Source organism: Aethalodelphis obliquidens, unplaced genomic scaffold (assembly GCF_003676395.1).
Source record: "Aethalodelphis obliquidens isolate GAN/ISIS:26980383/991018 unplaced genomic scaffold, ASM367639v1 scaffold58, whole genome shotgun sequence".
NCBI lineage: Eukaryota > Metazoa > Chordata > Mammalia > Artiodactyla > Delphinidae > Aethalodelphis > Aethalodelphis obliquidens.
In genome coordinates, this window is record NW_020838002.1 from 8809297 (window position 1) to 8821627 (window position 12331).

At 39.3% G+C, this 12331-nt stretch overlaps 1 long non-coding RNA gene across 2 annotated transcripts; it reads left to right on the plus strand.

Moving 5' to 3' along the window:
- Positions 1–1895: 1895 nt before the first annotated feature.
- Positions 1896–6505, plus strand: LOC113609735 (uncharacterized). Of its 2 annotated transcripts, XR_003428777.1 has the most exons (3): positions 1896–2043; positions 3457–3516; positions 4635–6505. It is a non-coding gene; the product is annotated as an uncharacterized LOC113609735 (long non-coding RNA). The 2 variants fall into 2 exon arrangements; XR_003428776.1 differs by having other exon boundaries at positions 1896–3516.
- Positions 6506–12331: the final 5826 nt, after the last annotated feature.

The following is a 12331-nucleotide window of genomic DNA, read 5'->3' on the forward strand; positions in this document are numbered from 1 at the left end:
GTAGTTGTGGCACACGCGGCATGTGGGATCTTCCTGGACCAGGGATCAAACTCGTGTCCCCTGCATTAGCAGGCGGATTCTCAAACCACTGTGCCAGCAGGGAAGCCCTGAGCCCCAGGTTTCTCATCTGAGGGAAGGGAATGACAACACAGTTGTATTGGTGAGGTTAGGCTAAGTTATGCTGCAGGAACAAACAATCCCAGATCTCAAGGTTTAATACACATGAACATGTATTTACCACTTATTTGATATGTCCATTGTGGGCCAGCATGGGCTTTGTTTCACCTGCACTGGTGGAGGCTCCACCCTCTAGTAAATGCCTCAGACTCCACGGCAACTAAGTCACATGATCTCACTAACAGCAAGGGAGCCTGGGAAATGTGAGTGGGCAGATAGAAGCTGTGGGGCATCCCTGGCACACCCTTTCCCATGCCCCACATTCTAGGCAGGAGGCTTAGCGTGTGGTCTGCTTGTTATGTTAAAAAATGGAGACAGTCTCTAGGTCTATCCACGTCTCTGCAAATGGCACAATTTCATTCCTTTTTATGGATGAGTAATATTCCATTGTATATACGCACCACATCTTCTTTATCCATTCCTCTCTTGATGGACATTTAGGTTGCTTCCATGTCCTGGCTATCGTAAATAGTGCTGCAATGAACATTGGGGTGCATGTATCTTTTGGAATCATGGTCTTCTCTGGGTATATGTGCAGGAGTGGGATTGCTGGGTCATATGGTAGCTCTATTTTTAGTTTTTTAAGGTACCTCCATACTGTTCTCCATAGTGGCTGTATCAATTTGCATTCTCACCAACAGTGTAAGAGGATTCACTTTTCTCCATACCTTCTCCAGCATTTATTGTTTGTAGATTTTTTGGTGATGGCCATTCTGACCAGTGTGAGGTGGTACCTCATTATAGTTTTGATTTGCATTTCTCTAATAATTAGTGATGTTGAGTCTTTTCATGTGCCTGTTGGCCATCTGTATATCTTCTTTGGAGAAAAGTCTATTTAGGTCTTCCACCCATTTTTTGATTGAGTTGTTTGTTTTTTTGATATTGAGCTGCATGAGCTGTTTGCATATTTTGGAGATTAATCATTTGTCCTTTGCTTCATTTGCAAATATTTTCTCCCATTCTGAGGGTTGTCTTTTCATGTTGTTTATGGTTTCTTTTACTGTGCAAAAGCCTTTAAGTTTCATTAGGTCCCATTTGTTTATTTTTTTGTTTTTATTTTCATTACTCTAGGAGGTGGGTCAAAAAGGATCTTGCTGTGATTTATGTCAAAGAGTGTCCTGCCTATGTTTTCCTCTAAGAATTATATAGTGTCCAACCTTACATTTGGGTCTTTAATCCATTTTGAGTTTATTTTTGTGTATGGTGTTAGGGAGTGTTCTAATTTCATTCTTTTACATGTAGCTGTCCAGTTTTCCCAGCACCACTTATTGGAGAGCCTCTTTTCTCCATTGTATATTGTATATTCTTGCCCCCTTTGTCATAGATTAGGTGACCATAGGTGCATGGCTTTATCTCTGGGCTTTCTATCCTGTTCCATTGATATATATTTCTGTTTTTGTGCCAGTACCATACTGTCTTGATTATTGTAGCTTTGTAGTATAGTCTGAAGTTACGGAGCCTGATTCCTCCAACTCCATTTTTCTTTCTCAAGATTGCTTTGGGTGTTTGGGGTCTTTTGTGTTTCTATACAAGTTGTAAATTTTTTTGTTCTAATTCTGTGAAAAATGACATTGGTAATTTGATAAGGATTGCACTGAATCTGTAGATTGCTTTGGGTAGTATAGTCATTTTCACAATATTCATTCTTTCAATCCAAGAACATGGTATATCTCTCCATCTATTTGTGTTATCTTTGATTTCTTTCATCAGTATCTTATAGTTTTCTGAGTACAGGTCTTTTGCCTCCTTTGTAGGTTTATTCCTAGAGATGTACAGCAAAGGGAAGTCTACCCAACATTCTGCAAAAACCAGCTCCCCAGCAGCCTGTGCTCTCTTGGCTGTGACAGTCAGAGCCCTGGTTTGGGTGTAAGTGATAGCACCTGGTGCTGGTGCGTGGTGAGCACCCTAAAATGCATCTTTATCATGCCACTTTTCTACTCCAAAACATTCAGTGACTTCCTATTGCCTTTTTGTTATTTTAAACAAAGTTTAAAGAAAATAGTACATTTATCTATCACTGAATCTTATTTATTGATGAATATTACTTCTCTCCTAGGTCTTACTAAAGACATGTGGTATCCTTTTAATATTATTATTAACCTGAACAACTTTACAGGAAAGAAGGTAGTAAACAGTAAACTATATTTATGTCACTCCAAACCTTTGAACTATGAAATCACTAAATGTTAGCACTGAGAATGGCCTTGAAATCAGTTGAGATCAACTCCTTCATTTCATAGGTGAGGAAACTGAGAACAAGCAGATAAATTGCTCAGATATGGATACCCAGCCAAGGGAAGGCCCTGTCACAACTAGAACTCAGCTCTTCTATTCTCTCTTTCTTTCCACTACACTACATTATACGTATATTTACATATATACATTATACATATATTTCTACATGGTTTAATCAGTATACATGCTATTTTGTGTCTCTTCTATTTATATTACTCCAGGTACACATTTCCACGTATTGACATTAAGCTAGGTTCTTGTCATTTTTGGTAGCTACACGGCATTCCATCATATCCGTATAGGCTATGGTCCTTTATAAACCATCATTTTGAGTTGCATAAGAAAGAAAACTAGCCTACACTAATACTTTGTGTTAACTGTTTTCAATAATAAAATAATATCTGCTGCTGCTTTGTAAATTAAGTTTGAAAAAATCATATATTCTTAATCTGGTTTACTCATATTTTCTTTTCTAAAACCGGGCCTGCTCATTTTGTGTGTTTTCTAAGTGCCATTTGTATTTAAGTTTTTTAAAGTATGCAACTAGGTCAAGGTATAAATAATATGAAGTATGAAATTATTTTGCATTGAAAACTGCAAAACCCACTTACTACTGATTCAAAATATGTACATATTTATGTTCCTGATCATTCTTTGTAATTCATCTCTTTGATCATGGCTATTCTGCATTTGAATATATAAAAAGGGCTTTGAAACGTATTATTCTTTTCCGCCTTCCATCTGAAAAACAGAGGGAAAGAGTCTTAAACAAAGGTGAATACCTCCAAAGTTCATTCAATACTTCTCAAAACGTCTCAAGATTTATGTCTTTGGGAAAATTAAGCTGTAATCTAATGATCATTTTGTGGTGTTTCAGTATCTTACTTTTCTTGAAATTCATTACTATAAGAAAAAGCAGATTTAAAAAATTTTTTCTAGTTCATATTTGAATTAGGTATTGAATGGACTGCTTTGCATCCAGAGAAAACTTTAAAGAGCAACACACTCATAAATTGAGCTTTTTAATCATTGTTATTTTTGTAGTTCCTTCATTTCAACATTTGAAAATCACTAACCATGGATGCTGTGTAGAACTAGGAGTAGGTAAGAACTGAAGAGTAGAAGAAACTTCTCATGGGTAGCATTTCTTGCCCAAATTGTTAATAATAACTATCATTTATTGAGCCCTTACTCTAAATGGCATTGTGCTAAGCATTATTACTACATTATATCATCTAATTCTTATGACAGTTTGGTGTTATTACCCCCATTTTACATATTGGTAAACAGAGGTTTGGAGAAGTTAGGTAACTTGCCCAAGGTCACACAGCTAGCAGAATCAGAATATAGAGCTTTAATACCAAAGCTTATGCTTTTCATACACCACACTGCCTCTGTTTGGCAAATCACTGAAGGAAAGGACAGTAGTTTACCTTTGGAAGGGTCTCATAGGGGAGAACTACATAAAGGGTGAGGTGGTTCCTATGAGAAGAATATAAGTCCTTTTATTAATTGAAATGTAACATCTATTCTGGACATATAATTTAGTAACTTATCCCACATTGAAAGATAAAGGTTTTGAATGAATGCAATGGGCTTATTAAAGAAAAAGAAATTACTGATTATTTACATAGTTTTCATGTTTTTTAAAAAGAAGCCTTCTAAAATCAAGCATGTCACATATTACACATACCTGTCCCAGAAAAAGACAGATGAATTTGTTTATGGTGAGCAGAGAAATGAAACTGGTATCACGATAATACATTTCCTCATCAATGATGACTCTTCAGCCTTTGGATCAATCTTCATTCTTAAGAGGTTCCTGACTTGCTTAACTTGTGCAATAGGGACTTTTTTTAAAAAAAAAAAAAGATAGAAATTCAGAAGGCTGGCTTAATTTGTGCTGAAATTCTTTAAAATTTGACCAGGTAATATGATGTTTTTCAATACGGCATACATGATTTGGCTGCCCAAGATATATCTATTTTGAAAGTAGCTTTGTTGAGGGAAAGAGTATTAACAAAGGAACCTAGAAAGGTAGAAAACATGCTATGGTAGCCAGCCTTCAGGATAACCTAGAACAATCCTCATGTATTGGTATTCCCCTCGTACATTGAATCAGAGCTGATTTGTGTGACTAATAGATTACTGTGGAAGTGACAGTGTAGGATTTCTGAGGCTAGATAATAAAAGACATTGTAACTTCTGCCTTGGCGCCTTAGATCCCTTGCTCTAGGAAAAGCCACCTACCATGGATGCAAGGACCCCTGAAGACAGACCTATGTGAAAAGATTCTGAGGTCTCCTGCCAGCAGCCAGCACCAACTTGCCATCCATGTGAGTGAGCCACCTTAGAAGCAGATCTGGTAGCCTCAGAAACTGTAACAGATAATAAATAGTTGTTGCTTTAAACTGCTAAGTTTCAGAATAATATGTTACACAGAAATAGATATCTAATATAGATGTTGCTACCTGGAAGTGAGATTCAGCCATAACAAAATCCTAAGATGCATAAGTAACTTTGGAACTGGACAACAGACTTTGGGGAGAGTGTTAGTGAAAGCCTAAAGTACCTTGAAGAAACTGTTAATAGAAGTATCCCACTCTTTTATATGGCTACAGGTGAAGGCTCGCAGAAAAATGAGGTAATGTAATTGGAAACTGGAGGAAAGGCAATCCTTCTTATATAGTGGCAGAAAGTTCAGTAACACTGTTCCCTGCAGTAACCAAAAGGTAGAAAATGTGTCTAATGAATTGGGTGATCTAGCTAGGGAGATTTCCAAGCAAAGGTTTCTTCTTGTTGCTTGTAGTAAAATGTGAGAGGAGAGAGGTAAACTAAAGGAAGAACTGTTAACAGTTTAAACAAAAAGGAGACAGAATTTGATGGTTTTGAAAATTCTCACCTTCTCTGAATGGCAAACAATGCTAAAATTAAGATGTAGCTTCTGAGCTACAAATCCAGGGCACTGCTAGTAAAACATGGTCCTAAGATGAAGCCAAGGGAGTGATTGTAAAATCTTTTGTTACAGTCTCAGAAAGATTTAAGGTTGTGCATCAGAATACTATTTGGCCAGACAAAAAGTCCTCTAAAGAGATTAAAGGTATGTGTCACACAGTCTCTCAATAAAATGATGAAGCACCTAGGAAGCTTAAGGACATTGTCCATCAGTTATCTCACCAGAAGCCCAAGGTAGAGAAGAGCTTATCTGAAAGATATTTGTAGGTGTGGCTTTCATCTAATGGAGTGGACCCAATAACATTCATGGAAGGCTCATAACATTTAAAAAATAAATATGTATGAAGAAACATTGCCATCTTGGACCAAAAGGGATAGAGATAGTACAAAACGAAAAGAGGTCTTTGGATCCTCAAAGTTCCACTGGCAAGAAGTAGGCTGAGAAAAGTTCTCAGTGGTAAACATGGACTATCTTTCATTAAAAAAAAAAAAAAAAAAAGGGAGAGAGGGAGGATGACTCAGGGGTCAGATCCAAAACTCCAGAACATGGAGCTGAGAGCCAGGGAGAATTATTCCCAGGATTTGAGACTTAATAAAGGAATGTTCAACATTTGTTCAGCTGGTTTTCAGAATTATAATGGACCAGTGATTCCTTTGTGCCCACCATTTTCCCTCTTTTTGAACAGTTACCCTGTTACACCTGTCTCACCATGGTGTGTTGGGTGTATGGAGGGGCACATAAGTTGTTGTTTTAGTTTCACAGAGGGAGAGGAACTGTACTCAAGGGGCTGTACTTAAGGAACTACACCCAAGGAGCCTCAGATGTACCTGGACCTGATTTAGAGGATGAGATGTTGGACTTTAAGCTAACGCTATAATGAGATGAGACTTTTGGTGACTTCGGGAGGAAATGAGTGTATTTTGCATGTGGGAGGGACATGAATCATTGGAGACCAGAGGATGGACTGTGGTAGCCAGCCTTCAAGATAGCCCTTAATTATCCTTCCCTCCTCGTATTCACACCCTTTTGTAGGCCCCTCCCACACTCTATCACAGTTGGTCTGTGTGACCAAAATGATATAGCAGAAATGATGGTAAGTTACTTCTGAGAATAGGTTATTAAAAAAACTGCACCTTCCATTCTGGTATCTCTGTCTTTCTCTATCTCTATCTCTTGGATAACTCCCTATTGGAGAAACAAGCTGCCGTGTTGTATGCAGCTCTAAGGAGAAGGCCACCTGGAAGAATACTGAAGCCTCTGGCCAATGGCCAGCTAGGAACTATGTCCTGCCAACAACCATGTGAGTGAACTTGGAAATCAAGTCTTCAGCCCTACTCTAGCCTTGAGATGACTGCAGCCCCAGCCAATATCTTGACTGCAACCTCATGAGAGAGCCTGAGCCAGAACCACCTGGCTAAGTCGCTCTTGGATTACTAAACCTCAGGAACTGTGTGAGATAATGAAATGTTTGTTGTTTTAAGATGTGAAGTTTCAAGGTAATTTATTATGCAGCAATAGATAACAAATACACCAGTCCAAGAGCCGGGACTTCACAGCAGAAGCTGAGACCACAGATGGAGGTCTGATGCACTCTTGCATATTGCCCCATCATCATAACACCTAGTACAGAACCTTGCTCATAGTAAATTTCAGTAGGTATTAAGTGAATGAATGAGTGAATGTCAAAGCCAGTGATAGAAATGGTATAAAACTCTGCTACCTTCGTCTATATTTCTATTAAATCCCTTATATACTCTTGGTAGAACCAAGAGATTCTAGAATAATCTTCCTATTTTCTTGGCTGGTCACATCGTTTGAACTCCTCTGAACCTTTTCTTGGGGGAAGAGAACAATAAAATTGCAAACCGGTTTGTATCTTGGCAGGAGTAATTATCCTGCATGACCAAAGTCCTGCCTGGAACCTTTTAGCAGGAGGAGGAGGTTCAGCAAACTGCACTTGTCTCCTCTCTCAACTTTGGCTATTCTGAGAAAAATCATCTGCTCAATAAGAAAGGAATGCTCAGCATTTTGCAGAAGTGATTTCCTCTACTTCCCTATCTTCCTTGCTGATACCTTGATGGAGGGAATAAATGTGAAACAGAAAGAAAGGATGTTCTCAGATAAGCTCCTCTTAATTAGTTCAGGCCTCTTCACTTCCTGCCTGGATTACGACAATGCCCCCAACAAGTCTCTTGGCATCTTGTTTCTAAAAACAAATCTTAGCTCAGCACTCTCATGTTTAAAGTTTTCAGTGGTTATTCATCCTCTTCTGGACAAAATCCAAACTCTTCATGATTTGGCCTTGAGGGTTACTTCTTCAGCCAAATCTTTTCTTACCAACACCAGGCTTTCCAGTCCTCCCCCTATTCCTTCTGTCCCTCTCCTTCCCCTCTCATCTGCATCTTCAAGCTCAACCCAACTCATCCTTCAAGATTTAGTTTCAACTGCCCATCCAGGAAGTTTCTCTTGAGCCCCTCACAATAGATTAGCATACTTTACAGACCTCTTTGGCCTTGGGCAAGTTGCTCTCTAAATCTCAGTATCCCAATCTAGAAAATTGGGATAATATAGTACATACTTACCTTAGAAGCTTGTGGCAAGGTTTATAGATAATTAATGCAAAATACTTAGCACAGGGCCTGACATATATTAAGTATTACATATTAGGTGATAAATCATACCAACTATTTAATCCAATCTGTTTATTATGTTTGAGGAAACAGAGATCCAGAGGAGTCAAATGACTATCTCAAGTAGGATAAAGATAGGGGGAGAGGAATATCTGATTTGCTTATGCAGGTTTACAAGCCAAATTTCAAAGTGAGGAAATTAGGGGGAACTGGCTTCAAACTTAATATTAAAATAAAACATTTATTGAGAAGTAAATGAGGTTGAGAGTAGATGCTGTACTACTAAGAAAAATGGCAAGTCAGGGCAACTGTCAAGACAATTCAGGATATTTGAGGCTTAGAACTGTAAAGTGTTCTTATTGTCTCAACTTGCTAATTTACTTTATCTGTTTATTTCTATTTTCAGCTAAGAGTGTCTGTGCATTCACTAAATAAAATGGTTTGTAATGCCTCAGCCTTTTGTTTTCTATTGAATTAAGTACACCATTAAACCATTAACATGACCTTAAGGAAATCAATATTGTCCCCGGGCTCAAGACCACTCACTCCACAGCTTAATTGGTCCTTAGCTTTAAGCTTTTTTTTTTTTTTTTTGCGGTACGCGCCTCTCACTGTTGTGACCTCTCTAGCACAGGCTCCGGACTCGCAGGTTCAGCGGCCATGGCTCACGGGCCCAGCCGCTCCGCGGTATGTGGGACCTTCCCGGACCGGGGCACGAACCCGCGTCCCCTGAATTGGCAGGCGGACTCTCAACCACTGTGCCACCAGGGAAGCCCAGCTTTCAGCTTTTGACTGTAGACTTGTGTTATCCAACACAGTAGCCACTAGCCACATGTAGCTGTTAGGCACTTGAAATGTGACTGGTCCAAACTGAAATGTGCTATAAGTGAAAGTACATGCAGATTTTAAAGTTTTGATTAGAAAAGCAAACCATCCCAATAATAAATTTTTATGTTGACTACATGTGAAATAATAGTATTTATGTTACATTGGGATAAATATAATACATAACTAAAATTAATGTCACCTATTTCTTTTTCTCTCTTTTAATGCGGCTACTGAAAAAATTTTAATTATTTATTTAGCTCTTATAGTTCTACTGGACAGAGCTGCTCTAAACCCTGGGATTTTTCAGGATCAGGAGGGGAGCATAAGTCCTAAGGCCAAACATTGCCCTTTCCTGGACTTTCTCAGTCTCGGGTGATGTAAGTCTGTCACCCTTCCTGGAGGACTGGCACCTCCATTTTCCCATTCAGAATGGAGCCCTTAAAAGGATGAAGAAGTTAAAGAACAGTTTTATTGTTTTATTTTTTAACATCTTTATTGGAGTATAATTGCTTTACAATGGTGTGTTAGTTTCTGCTTTATAACAAACTGGACCAGCTATACATACACATATATCCCCATATCCCCTCCCTCTTGCATCTCCCTCCCACCCTCCCTATCCCACCACTCTAGGTCGTGACAAAGCACCGAGCTGATCTCCCTGTGCTATGCAGCTGCTTCCCACTAGCTATCTATTTTACGTTTGGTAGTGTATATATGTCCATGCCACTCTCTCACTTCGTCCCAGCTTACCCTTCCCCCTCCCCGTGTCCTCAAGTCCATTCTCTATGTAAAGAACAGTTTTAAATGTAGATCACTGAGTGAATCCATGTTTCAAAGAGTAGAAGACAGTAGGTGATTATTGACTCAAGGCAACCTCTCAGTGCATCTTAAGATTCCTGGTTGGCTCTCCTATTTTACTTGGATTATCTCTTTTAATTTTCACAACAACACTAACATATATGTGCTCTTATTACATGCATTTTATAAATTAGTAAATGGAAGTTAGGGAGCTAGCAGGCATGGTGTGGAGTTTTGATCCTAGTTTGTCCAACAGTCCAAGTGCCATATCTAGCAAGATTATGAGCTCCTTGTGTATCCTGTACCTTGTCCTTACATGACCTGACTGACACATTCTAGATGACAAATATGTGTAGTAAAGTGTATATATAGTATGACTTCAACCATATATGTATATATATATATATGATATATATATGGAAAGTCATGGGCATATGGGGGGGTAATATACATTTAAAATTTTTTCATCTTTACACTTTTCTGTATCTTCCAAACTTCTGACAACATACATATACTGTTATTTCCCTTATTCTTTAAATCACACAAAATGTCATTTTAAGAGAATGTAGGTGGCTACTGACATGTTCTCTGTATGCTGACATTGCTCTTTTCTCTCCTCCCCATGATGTTTCCAGTCCTCTCACAGTTGGTGTCCCTTTCCTCCACTTTGTTTCTCAATTCTTTTTCTCTCAATCTCTCTTCTACTTTTTCACCTCTCCCTCCTGCCTCCCCGCCCCCCTCTCTCCCTTCTTTTTGAGAAGATTGACATTCAAATGAAAAGTCAATCAAATGTTACTTCCCACCTGGTGGGTTTCAGGCAGATTCTATCTGCCTCCTCTGAGGAAGGGGCTCAGGTTGGGGGGAGGGGGTGTGGGCAGTGGAGGGCAAGACTTCTAAAAAGGATGGTTTTAGATAAAATAAAAGGTGGGGGAGGACTTTTCAGAGTGACAAAAGCAGTGGGAACAAGGGTCTGAGGATTCTCTCAGGGAAACAGAGATGAGCAGAGGGTCTCTTACCTTACTGGGCCTGGAGATTGCTGCCTCCCAGTGTGGGAACTCAGTTAGAAAGGATGTGAACCTTAGTTGATTTGAACTCCTGGATTGAATTAGTCCTAGTTGTATAATTGACTTTGATATGTGGCCTTTGGATCTGAATTGGGTTTAATAAGATTTAACTGTTTCAAAGGGCTTTATAAGAATTCATTTTATACTCCAAATCTGATTTCAAATGCTACCTACTTTGAGATGCCTGCTCTGACTTTGGTGCTCCTCCTTCAGCACTCCTATTGTGACATAGTTGATACATACATATTAAAGCAATTACCTACTTTGTATTTTATCTTTTTTAAAAAAATTAATTAATTTATTTCTGTATTGGGTCTTCGTTTCTGTGAGAGGACTTTCTCTAGTTGCGGCAAGTGGGGGCCACTCTTCATCGCGGTGCGCGGGCCTCTCACTATCTCAGCCTCTCTTGTTGCGGAATACAGGCTCCAGACGCGCAGGATCAGTAGTTGTGGCTCATGGGTGCAGTTGCTCCGCGGCATGTGGAATCTTCCCACACCAGGGCTCAAACCCGTGTCCCCTGCATTGGCGGGCAGATTCTCAACCACTGCGCCACCAGGGAAGCCCCTGTATTTTATCTTTTTCTGTGGGAAATGGTTCCTTTATTGCCTTGCTTCAGGAATCTTTAGGGATATGCATGTATCTTATTCATATTTGTATCGCAGGCCTAGCACAGACCAGGAACATAGTCAGTTGAGCATCAGGTGCTCAATAATGATTTTTAAAAATATATTAATAGCTAACATTTAGTAAATACTGTGGCAAGCCCCATGCCTTCACCGTTTCATCCACCAGACACTTTAGGAGAAAAGTATTTTCATTATTTTTAAAAAATATTTATTTATTTATTTTTAAATTTTTGGCTGCGGTGGGTCTTAGTTGCGGTGTGTGGGCTCTTCCTTGAGGCTCGAGGGCTTCTAGTTGAGGCACGTGGGCTCCAGAGCGCGAGGGTTCTGTAGTTTGCGGCAGGCAGACTCTCTAGTTGAGGCACGTGGGCTTAGTTGCCCCGTGGCATGTAGGATCTTAGTTCCCCCACCAGGTATTAAACCTGCGTCTCCTGCATTGGAAAGTGGATTCTTTACCACTGGACCACCAGGGAAGTCCTGAAAAGTACTTTTATTATCACTATTTTACAATGAGAAAACTGAGAGTAAGAGAAATTAATTTGCCCTGAAGTCCAAGATCGGCAAGTGGCAGAACTTTTTCTATAGGCCTTTGGCTTCAAGATCTGGACTCTTCACCACCATGCATGAATCTATATAGGTAGAGGAGGAAAGCTTTTTAATCTGTGGCTGAGGAAGTGACATATAAGAATCCATCATTATTTTACAGAGGCAATTAAAATTAAAAATTGGTAAAGTCCTAACTCACTGATGTCTCCAATTTTTTGAATCACCTTTACTTCTTCCTCCCTCCTAACTTTCCCCCGTCCTTTCTTTCTGTCTCTCTCTCTCTCCTCTCCCAGCTAAAACTCTCAGGCAAAAAATGTTTGAACTCCTACGTTGAAGTGTAATCCAGTCAAGAACTAAATGTTTTGTGGGAAAGGGAACTAACGTTTTATTTGACTCCTACTTTTTACCATTCATTCATTTGCAAATTTACATCTATCAAGCACCTACTGTGTGCTAGGAACCTTTTTTAGACAC